A 12,439-nucleotide genomic window follows, 5' to 3' on the forward strand; every position below is an offset into this window, starting at 1 on the left:
ATCACATGGTTTCCACTATGCCCATTTTTTTAAAGACATGCGTACATATTTGCCAATCTAAACAGCTTTCACAATCCATCAACTTACTGCACAGTTGCCAAAGAGTTATGCCATGTGTTTTGAATCGAAAAAGTAAAGTGAACAACAGTTAACGGTAAAGGCGAATCACCTTTTCCAAATATTTCATATTATTGGATGTTGCTCACATAGATGATTATTATCATAAACAATACTGACTTAGTTAAATATTGCCGAAGGTTTCACGTTGAAATGTTATACTTAAAAATTTATTAAATATATAAAGAATTTGATAGTTACTGTCTAATTTTATTTACAAAAACTTCAATATGAATTAAAAGCCAAACAGGCATAGCAAGTGAAATGGGTTTGACATGTTGTATTTTGTTTTACAGATTCTGAAGATAAATAATTCCGGCAAATACCTACTTAGCGGACAGCAAATCATCTTTAGTTGCAATATTGTCTTTTAGCTGTACGCAAATTATATTATATTTGTATTGCATTAGTGTAGTTTTCTTGTGTATGTGTGCCAATTATAGGCTCAATAGTTTCTATCATGCAAATATTTGAAAGAAAATAAATATTTTTTAATACACCTAATAATTTTCGTACAAGAATTGGTAAAAATCCCAAACTAATAGGTTAAATGACATTCACACCCATGATAATAATTCCAAAACCGAATTGAGGATATATTATCGCAATGCTATTTCTATTATTTGGTTAAACTAATGTTTTCAAAATTAATCATTGAAACAACAAACACATCTCCAATTTCTTAATGTTTCATGAATATTTTATGGATGAAAGTATACTTAATTTATTCATTAATATTCTAAAAGTAATTGATGTATTTTAATTAACGGTTTTGATAATATTCGTAGTTATTGAAACAGCATTGAAAAATTTAATGACTGTATGTACAGTTATGATATTTGCTTTGTTTTTAAACCAATGGCCATACAAGCAAATGTTCATGCACTGATATTTTTGCCATCAATTTGGGAACATCTTATTACAAATGTTTTGAGATTGGTGGCGACTAATTGTGCTCTTATAATCATTGTGTAATGTTCCAAACTAATGGTTGTAATATAATAAGTATTTGTTGCGGTATTCATCTTTCCAAATTAGAGATATTTTATTCTTTGTCATCAAATGTAACAACAAACTGAAGAAAACTTTTTGTAACATCCTTGATATGAATTAATACTATGTATGCACCAGTAAATTTTGACAATTATTTCAAACCAATGGTTAAAAGATCATGCAAACTCGTGGTTATATTTGAAGCCTCAAATTAGCAACAACATAGCACAATGGCGTTGAGATGCTATATCACTCAAACTGCTTTTGTAATAATTGCTCAATATCCCCGAGCAAATGGTTAAAAAATCATACAAGCTTTGTGGAGATAATGAAGCGAGCATTAGGGACATTTTATTACAGATACTTTGAGCTGTTGTACGACTGTGAGCGGAGTTGCATATTGGCCAACTTCCCAGAATAGTTACATAATTATAAACACTGGTGATGGTATTTTAGCATCTATTTGGGGACATCTTGTCACAATAGCTATGAGATGCTTGATCACTGTGTGTAGATTGGTAATAATTGATCAATGTATCAGTCTAATGGAAGCAAAATCATTCACAGTTGCAATATTAGTTTTAGCACAAAATTGGTGAAGTCTTCTCACACATTCGCTTTAAGATGGTTGGCGAATAAGTGTACACTTACAATTATAGATCAATTTTTTCAAGCTAATGGTTCAAATATAACTAAAACTTCCTGTGATATTTGTGCCATTAAATTAGAGAGATTTTTCTACAGCCCAGATGCTTTGAAATGATTAGTGACTGTAAGTGAACTTACAAAAATTTGTAAAGTCATATGCATATGTGATAATAGTTCTGTGATCAAATTGAGACATCTTGGCATGATGAATTTACATGGCTTAAAACTGCACATTATTTTATCATAATTGGTTAATGCGACCATACAAATGTTTAAAACAGCGTAAACATGTCTGAGATATTTGGCTGTCAAATAACGGCCATCTTACAGCAACAGTTTTTAGATTGTTCATGTCTGTGATTTCACACATAATAATTGTTCTATGTCCCAAAATATATGGTTAAAATATCATACACACCTGTGAGAATAATTTTACCATCAAATTGGGGACATATTGTTGCAATGGTGTTGACATTGTTTATGACTGACTGTGTTCTTTTGTTCTAATTGGTCAATGTGCTTAGAAAACTGCTTAAAAAGCATATTCATTAGAGTTGATATTTTTGCATTAAATTTGGAACATCGAGCAGCGATGGTATTAGGAATGATGATGACTGTGATTTCAAATAAAATAATCAGTCAATGTCCCCAAATCAATGGTTAAAATGTCATACACACCTGTGAGAATAATTTTACCATCAAATTGGGGACATATGGTTGCAATGGTGTTGACATATTCTATGACTGACTGTGTTCTTTTGTTATAATTGATCAATGTGCTCAGGAAACTGCTTAAGAAGCATATTTATTGGGATTGATATTTTGGCATTAAATTTGGAACATCAAGCAGCAATGGTATTAGGAATGATGATGACTGTGATTTCAAATAAAATAATCAGTCAATGTCCCCAAATCAATGGTTAAAATATCATACACACCTGTGAGAATAATTTTACCATCAAATTGGGGACATATTGTTGCAATGGTGTTGACATTGTCTATAACTGACTGTGCTCTTTTGTTCTAATTGGTCAATGTGCTCAGAAAACTGCCTAAGAAGCATATTTATTGGGATTGATATTTTAGCATTAAATTTGGAACATCGATCAGCGATGGTATTAGAAATGATGATGACTGTGATTTCAAATAAAATAATCAGTCAATGTCCCCAAATCAATGGTTAAAATATCATACACACCTGTGAGAATAATTTTACCATCAAATTGGGGACATATGGTTGCAATGGTGTTGACATATTCTATGACTGACTGTGTTCTTTTGTTATAATTGGTCAATGCGCTCAGGAAACTGCTTAAGAAGCATATTTATTCGAGTTGGTACTTTTGCATTAAATTTGGAACATCTAGCAGCAATGGTATTAGGAATATTCATGACTGTGATATCAAATAAGATAATCAGTCAATGTCCCCAAATCAATGGTTAAAATATCATACACACCTGTGAGAATAATTTTACCATCAAATTGGGGACATATTGTTGCAATGGTGTTGACATTGTCTATAACTGACTGTGTTCTTTTGTTCTAATTGATCAATGTGCTCAGAAAACTGCTTAAGAAGCATATTTATTGGGATTGATATTTTAGCATTAAATTTGGAACATCGAGCAGCAATGGTATTAGAAATGATGATGACTGTGATTTCAAATAAAATAATCAGTCAATGTCCCCAAATCAATGGTTAAAATATCATACACACCTGTGAGAATAATTTTACCATCAAATTGGGGACATATTGTTGCAATGGTGTTGACATTGTCTATGACTGACTGTGTTCTTTTGTTCTAATTGATCAATGTGCTCAGAAAACTGCTTAAGAAGCATATTTATTGGGATTGATATTTTAGCATTAAATTTGGAACATCGAGCAGCAATGGTATTAGAAATGATGATGACTGTGATTTCAAATAAAATAATCAGTCAATGTCCCCAAATCAATGGTTAAAATATCATACACACCTGTGAGAATAATTTTACCATCAAATTGGGGACATATGGTTGCAATGGTGTTGACATATTCTATGACTGACTGTGTTCTTTTGTTCTAATTGGTCAATATGCTTAGAAAACTGCTTAAGAAGCATATTTATTGGGATTGATATTTTAGCATTAAATTTGGAACATCTAGCAGCAATGGTACTAGGAATATTCATGACTGTGATATCAAATAAAATAATCAGTCAATGTCCCCAAATCAATAGTTAAAATATCATACACACCTGTGAGAATAATTTTACCATCAAATTGGGGACATATGGTTGCAATGGTGTTGACATTGTCTATGACTGACTGTGTTCTTTTGTTCTAATTGATCAATGTGCTCAGAAAACTGCTTAAGAAGCATATTTATTGGGATTGATATTTTAGCATTAAATTTGGAACATCGAGCAGCAATGGTATTAGAAATGATGATGACTGTGATTTCAAATAAAATAATCAGTCAATGTCCCCAAATCAATGGTTAAAATATCATACACACCTGTGAGAATAATTTTACCATCAAATTGGGGACATATGGTTGCAATGGTGTTGACATATTCTATGACTGACTGTGTTCTTTTGTTATAATTGGTCAATGCGCTCAGGAAACTGCTTAAGAAGCATATTTATTCGAGTTGGTATTTTGGCATTAAATTTGGAACATCTAGCAGCAATGGTTTTAGGAATATTCATGACTGTGATATCAAATAAGATAATCAGTCAATGTCCCCAAATCAATGGTTAAAATATCATGCACATCTGTGAGAATAATTTTACCATCAAATTGGGGACATGTTGTTGCAATGGAGTTGACATATTCCATGACTGACTGAGTTATTTTGTTATAATTGTTCAACGTGCTCAGGAAACTGCTTAGGAAGCATATTCATCGAGGTTGATATTTTGGCATTAAATTTGGAACATCTTGCAGCAATGGTATTAGGAATAATCATGACTGTGATCTCAAATAAAATAATCAGTCAATGTCCCCAAATCAATGGTTAAAATATCATACACACCTGTGAGAATAATTTTACCATCAAATTGGGGACATATTGTTGCAATGGTGTTGACATTGTCTATGACTGACTGTTCTTTTGTTCTAATTGATCAATGTGCTCAGAAAACTGCTTAAGAAGCATATTTATTGGGATTGATATTTTAGCATTAAATTTGGAACATCGAGCAGCAATGGTATTAGAAATGATGATGACTGTGATTTCAAATAAAATAATCAGTCAATGTCCCCAAATCAATGGTTAAAATATCATACACACCTGTGAGAATAATTTTACCATCAAATTGGGGACATGTGGTTGCAATGGTGTTGACATATTCTATGACTGACTGTGTTCTTTTGTTATAATTGGTCAATGCGCTCAGGAAACTGCTTAAGAAGCATATTTATTCGAGTTGGTATTTTGGCATTAAATTTGGAACATCTAGCAGCAATGGTTTTAGGAATATTCATGACTGTGATATCAAATAAGATAATCAGTCAATGTCCCCAAATCAATGGTTAAAATATCATGCACATCTGTGAGAATAATTTTACCATCAAATTGGGGACATATTGTTGCAATGGAGTTGACATATTCCATGACTGACTGAGTTATTTTGTTATAATTGTTCAGCGTGCTCAGGAAACTGCTTAGGAAGCATATTCATCGAGGTTGATATTTTGGCATTAAATTTGGAACATCTTGCAGCAATGGTATTAGGAATAATCATGACTGTGATCTCAAATAAGATAATCAGTCAATGTCCCCAAATCAATGGTAAAAATATCATACACACTTGTGAGAATAATTTTACAATCAAATTGGGGACATATTGTTGCAATGGTGTTGACATACTCTATGAATGACTGTGCTCTTTTGTTATAATTGGTCAATGTGCTCAGGAAACTGCTTAAGAAGTTGTATATTCATTAGGGTTAATATTTTGGCATTAAATTTGGAACATCGAGCAGCAATGGTATTAGGAATGATGATGACTGTGATATCAAATAAAATAATCAGTAAGTGTCCCCAAATCAATGGTAAAAATATCATACACTCCTGCGATAATTTTTCTACAACCAATATCGGGATTTATTTTCATGATAATATTTCTACTAATTTGTTAAACTAATGGTTACAAACTTGTTGATTAAAATACCAAACATTCCCTTGTGTTCATATTGACCTCTAAATAGTTGATGGTGAAAAGTACAGACTCCCTATTAGACTAGCATTGAGCAAATTTATGATATCGTGCGCACTTGTAATAGTTTGTCAATTGTACCTAAATAACTAATATACCTGTATACTAATACAAACACACTTTTCTTTTATGTTTACATCATACATCAGAAAAGTTGTATGACAACATATTTGAGACTATTTTTACGGTTTGCAGTTACAATAACTGGCCAATTACTTCAAAAAACATTGACTGTAGTATCATACATAATTTGGATGACGTACACGCCTTCAAATGGAACAAAGTTTATTTCAATAGTACCGAGATAGCTCAAATCAGTGTGTGCAGTGATAGTATTTATTTAACACTCCCAAGCTAATGGTTAAAATATTTTGCATATTTTTGGTCATATCTGCACTAAAAGTTGAGTCAATCTTGTTATTAAATATTTGAATAGATTACAATTAAATGTATGGTTTTTGCAAAGATGGGCAACTCAATATATTTTTAAGAAAATGTAATAGAAGGCAACTTTTTGGTACGGATTACACGTTTTATTAAACATAATGATAAGTTTATAAGGTAAAAGTTATTGGGCTTACATTAGGCATATTGGAGATACCAATGCTTCATTTCCAAAGCTTGATTCTAATATGTCTCCGCCTATGCTTGGCTTTTCATGCATGGCTTACAAACAAAGGAATTGCACAGAAGTTTAAATTAAAAGTGGCAATCATCGTGTGCAACCAAACAGAAAAGTATGACTAAAATTAAATGTATCAAAATTTATTTGGCTTCCTGATTTAAAAAAAATTACTCACATTTGCTTGCCTGGTTATTTTTACTTTTGTTTAAAAAAGTTAACTCATGATCACGCAATGTAAATTTTCTGATAGCTGCTTTTGGTAGTGATAAAATGAGATGTAGCAAAATACTTTATCGATTATAGTAATTAAATTTGTTGCCTATTCAGGGCTTAAGAGTTCTATGAAAACTATGTTAAAATGTTTACCTTGAACATACTCGCGTTAAATGTTGAAAAGTCGTAAATCTAGATAGACATCAGCCTGCAACCCAGGCCTGGCTGTTTGCAATTCAAAACCTTAACTTGAACAGATCACCGTAAATTCTGTGAAGCAATTGATTACACTGAATTTATTACTAAACATAAAAGTCTAAGGTCGATTCAACCTTTGCACACTATACATGTGTAGAATTAGTACTTTAAATAGGTTTAATAAAGAACTATTAAACTTCTAAGTTGATATTTGGGGAAAAATTAAGTGATGGATAACTTTTCAAGCACATTTACGAAAGTGTGGTAAAAGTATCACGTACCGACAACTCCAAAATGGTTGAAAAAAACAAAAATAAGCCAGAGTTATCTTCTCTACGCAAAAGTCCCCGTTTATTAGATAAAAAATTCATACATGTGTGTGATGTGATGTCCCCAAAGTTAATGTTAAATTCTCATGAGCTATAACTGAAAAACGGATAAGATGACAGCTCCAAAAATCAGTGCATTTGTAAACCCAACAAAAACTGTTTTAATATGTCATTTTTTAAAGCTCTTAATGATAGATGAAAATTGTCCTCAAAGTGATGGTAAAAATATCGCGTCCCCAATTGCATGCGTTTACAAGACTGCGTGTGTGTGTGTGTGTGTGTGTGTGTGTGTGTGTGTGTGTGTGTGTGTGTGTGTGTGTGTGTGTGTGTGTGTGTGTGTGTGTGTGTGTGTGTGTGTGTGTGTGTGTGTGTGTGTGTGTGTGTGTGTGTGTGTGTGTGTGTGTGTGTGTGTGTGTGTGTGTGTGTGTGTGTGTGTGTGTGTGTGTGTGTGTGTGTGTGTGTGTGTGTGTGTGTGTGTGTGTGTGTGTGTGTGTGTGTGTGTGTGTGTGTGTGTGTGTGTGTGTGTGTGTGTGTGTGTGTGTGTGTGTGTGTGTGTGTGTGTGTGTGTGTGTGTGTGTGTGTGTGTGTGTGTGTGTGTGTGTGTGTGTGTTTTATTTCACCTTTAAAGATTACACAATTGAATTAATACTCGAGACAAAATATAATTAACCAATGCGTGAAAAAATAACAATAAGTAAGAAATGATGATGGGGCCCATTGCGAAATGGCAAAGCCAGTGGTACGCGAGCCCGAGTCAGCAGCACAAAAACCAGACCGTAACACTCACTCTCCAGACTGGAGATGGTGCCTCAGTTCCACCTTATATTTACCGAGACATTTTATTGATCTTATTGAATTAGGTAGTCGATTCCACAGCGCAGGTGTTGCAAAGTTTGAGGATCGTTGACCGGCTAAAGTTAGATGATTAGGTATGATGTGACACCTGTCACCAATCGTACACTTGGGAAACATTTGTCAGGGTGAACAGAGTTCACGTCATCAACCCCCTGCTGGCAGCTGCATCACTCTTTTCTGGCGGATGCCTTACGCAGAACCTCCGTTTTCTGTCACTCCTGAACATCGCGATACCAAGCCACAGCATTTGCCTCTACCAACAAAGAGAATACTTACATGGTGTGAGTGTTAATATTTACCCATAAACTTGGAAAATGTGAGTAAAAGCTAGGCACACTAACTGAATAACGACATTTAGAAACAATTTTTTTCTTGAAATGAAAATATGTCATCCTTCAATCGAAATATATTATAATTTGAAATTCTGATTCTTCATCATAATATAACACAAAAAGGGGGAAGAGGATTCTACATTCTTAGACTAATGATAATGATACAAATTAATCTTGTATAATGAAGTTTTACAATATTTTACAGTGTATTGCTGAGCAGTACACCCTGCATAACGAGGGACTGATGGCAGCAATCGATTGGGAGCTTGATTTGGCAGGTGACAGTAGATGTGATAGTCCGGGGCATTGCGCACTATACGGGGCCTACACTATGATGGATCAGAGCTGCGGTTTAATAGTCAGCAGCCATCTTGTCAAGGTAAAACTTTGACAGTTTTTATTTCACAGCCTGACAAAACCCAAATTTTCTAGTAGTTATTAATACATAAACATGAAGTTGCTGATCTAGCTAAATAGTTCATTCAAATAATGTGAAAGTGATTGTTGGTCGTAACTTTTTTACTTTGCAGTCAACGGAGACCACCAGCTCTAACGCCATGGAGCTGGAAGGCTTCAAGCGATGCCAGTCCGATCTAATTTCCCACGGCCTGAGAGTGAGGTCCATTACAACGGATGTTGTTACAAAGATTGTGTGCATACCGCAAGCTTGTGTTTTGGCTTATGCCGCAAATTCGTCGCGGTGAGCGACGGCCTCTACCTGCCTGCTTGGTGTCTAAGATTTGCGGCATAAACCAAAACACAAGATTGCGGTATGCACACAACCTTTTCCGAGCATTTGGCGATGGCTCTCCAAATGAGAATAGATTATCTACCAAAACAATTATTGAAAAACAATAATTGCTGATCATCAAAATAATCTCATCTTTATATAATAAAATCGTAAAACTAATACACTACAAGCCAAATATAACAATTCTCCTTGTGTTCCACTAGTTCAGAATATGTGTGTTCAACCGATGCATTAAATGTGTAACACAAGAATTGTAGATAATGCATGACACATTAGCATAACTTTGGTGTTATTGGCATTAAATGAAAATCCAACTCACTATGATATCGCAGATAATTATTCCACCCCAACTCAAGGGGTGGGCGCCACAAGTTCGTCCACACCAGGATGCATACACAGGCATTCATGCTCCCCGCGGTCATGGAGACGATGCGCAAACTCAGCATCATGGCAGCACAAACATTCAGGAAGAGATGGCATGTCTTGACAGCGCTTGCAGACACACCACTCTGTAGCCGGTGGTATTAGCTCCTAAAGAAATGAACAGATATGTCTATGCAACCATAGCTAATACATCAGGTCGATGTTATCCAACAGTATATCAGTGCAGCACTAGATTTAAATATTAAAATTGTTAATGTTGTCATTCGAGAAAAATCTGCAATTATTTTTTCGCAATATTGAAGCGATAATTATCATCATTAAAATCATATATATATAATTATATTCGTTCTATCACTCTCAAGCTAAAACTATTACTACTAGCTAGCTTGGCACATAAGAGCTGGCTAGTGGCGGTGCTTACTTGCTGGGAAGTTTGATTCTGTTGAGTATCTTCTTCAGATAGAGCGTCAGGCTACAAACGCCAGGGTCTTAACTCTTCAGAATTTGACATTTTTTATGATCGCAACTTGGACATGTACACGTATGTTGAATAGCCGGACGAAATGGCCAAGCTGAAACTGTAAAGTAGCGAGCATCTATATTTGATACGGGGTCTTCGGTAAAACCCGAAGTGTTTGTCATAAACTATTGTTACGATAAGTTTGATATTGAGCTTTTTATTGGCCTTTCAATTCACGCGAGAACATCACGTGACAAGACAATAACCAAACGGCGCGGATACGTCATCGAAATAAAGAGATTCCAATCTACGGCGGCTTTTTGTTTTTGCGCTTTTAATCACATTCCCACATATTTGGCACCTACCACACAACAGAGTAAGACATGGCGAATATTTTGATACCAAATAACTGTAATGTGAATTTTGTTGCAAGTCAACCTTTAAAGAACAACTCTAGAGGGTCTTGTGAGAACTTGTACATCAGCACGTAATCCAAATGACCAGGCTTCAGTAGCTTCTCAACTAAACCGAGCGCTACATCAACAGCACGCACCAATCCAGTAATGCAAACATGCCTACAAACGAACCACCAAAATATGTCAATACATCAACATTGTTCATTTTTTTTACAGTACATGAAGGATGCTCAAATAGCGGCCTGTGGTCACCTACTATCAAATTTAACGTGACCCACTTTACAAGGTCTCCAAATAATTACTTTTGGCACATATTTGGAATGCAACCCATTTTAGGCTGGTTTGTAAAGCTTTATGTAGAGTATTTCTCTATACAATGGTGCACATCTTCTTTATTCCAGATTCACTAAAGACAACTAAACATAATGTAATTGTAAAGTAATATAATATATAGAGTTATAGAAACACAATAATGCTCTTATACTCATATACAACTTCACTTCATACCATCTTGTGGCCTACCAAAACTCTCAATTAAAGATATTTGGGCACCCCTGCTGGACATCAGTATACCATAAGTTAATGCAGGCTTATAACAATTATGCAATAATATTGCACCACACTATGATGCGGCTAGTCTAGAATACTAAAAAGCGGAACAATACACACACAAAGATCATAAACTAGAAAAGGGAACAATAAATGAAGAATATTTAACCATAGAAACAAACTGAAATATTGTGAAAACTAGGTAATCCAATTATTAAAAAAACATACGGATTAGGATTTGTGGTCTTATATCCAGTTATAATTAGAGAAAACCTTTAAGAAAAAAAACTGAAAGATTGACTTTCAACCTTTAAGAAAAATGTACCTTTGATGCTCAGGATGTTTTTATGTTTTAAAACATTCTTACATGTATCAATGATGTACAGCTGTTATAGCTGAAAATCATGTTTTTGAAATAGCTGTATATTAGCGATGTTCCCACAAACGTAAATGTCAAGAGATTAGTTGATAGGTAGAAAACTTACCAGTTACAATACATTCCTACAGCATATATTATCTCCCACTTACGGAAACAAGTATGCATCAACAACCATTGCTTACATGCTGCACACGTGTACAATATTCTTCTCATTTGATTGTGGAGTTGGAATTATCTACTCAATCCATAGCAACACTATAGTAGGAATACAACTCCTATTCAGTCCATCCATTTATATAGAAGTAGCTTAATAGTTATATTCATTCTATATCTAGCAACTAAGGAAGCAACATCAGTTAATTGTATACTAATAGATGATCGATCAACATGTATATTGTATCATAAAATCTTACGTCTAGACTGCTATTCTAACCCCAACCCAGACTTTAGAGGGTTGGTTGGAGGTGTACATACAGTAGCGTATATATATATATGAGGCATCGTTACATGAACTATAGCATTGGATTAGCCTTGTTGTAAAACCGTAACCTGACCATCACTAGACTACCTCTCACCTATCGGCATCGACACTCACATAGACAGGGAATAACACTATAGCACCAGCTAACCAGGGTCCTCTGCACCTAACGGCAAACACAACTGAAGTGAAGACTCCATATATAAGGAGATTTGGACTCATACTAATACTGAAGGTAGATAGCTCATTTAGAACAAAATAAGCTACAACACAGCCCCCATGTGGGGGCTGTATATCATTGCATGTATCAACTAACAGAAGTTTACTTTATTGAAAAAAAATTGCTTTAGTGATAATGATAAGGATTGCAGTTACTAACAATGTTTGTTCCATGTAACTGGCATTCCCGATCTATGAGAACAGTGACTGTTGTTATTTCAATTTAGCAGCACCAGTACTGACCTACTTTGTCTCCAACACATTAATTCTAGTAAAAACAGTCAACGAT

At 34.5% G+C, this 12,439-nt stretch overlaps 1 long non-coding RNA gene across 1 annotated transcript; it reads left to right on the top strand.

Moving 5' to 3' along the window:
- The first annotated feature begins 8,329 nt into the window (after positions 1–8,329).
- Positions 8,330–9,177, top strand: LOC137399372 (uncharacterized). Its single transcript, XR_010979153.1, has 3 exons — positions 8,330–8,463; positions 8,720–8,893; positions 9,045–9,177. It is a non-coding gene; the product is annotated as an uncharacterized lncRNA (long non-coding RNA).
- Positions 9,178–12,439: the final 3,262 nt, after the last annotated feature.

This window comes from Watersipora subatra, chromosome 7 (assembly GCF_963576615.1).
Source record: "Watersipora subatra chromosome 7, tzWatSuba1.1, whole genome shotgun sequence".
NCBI lineage: Eukaryota > Metazoa > Bryozoa > Gymnolaemata > Cheilostomatida > Watersiporidae > Watersipora > Watersipora subatra.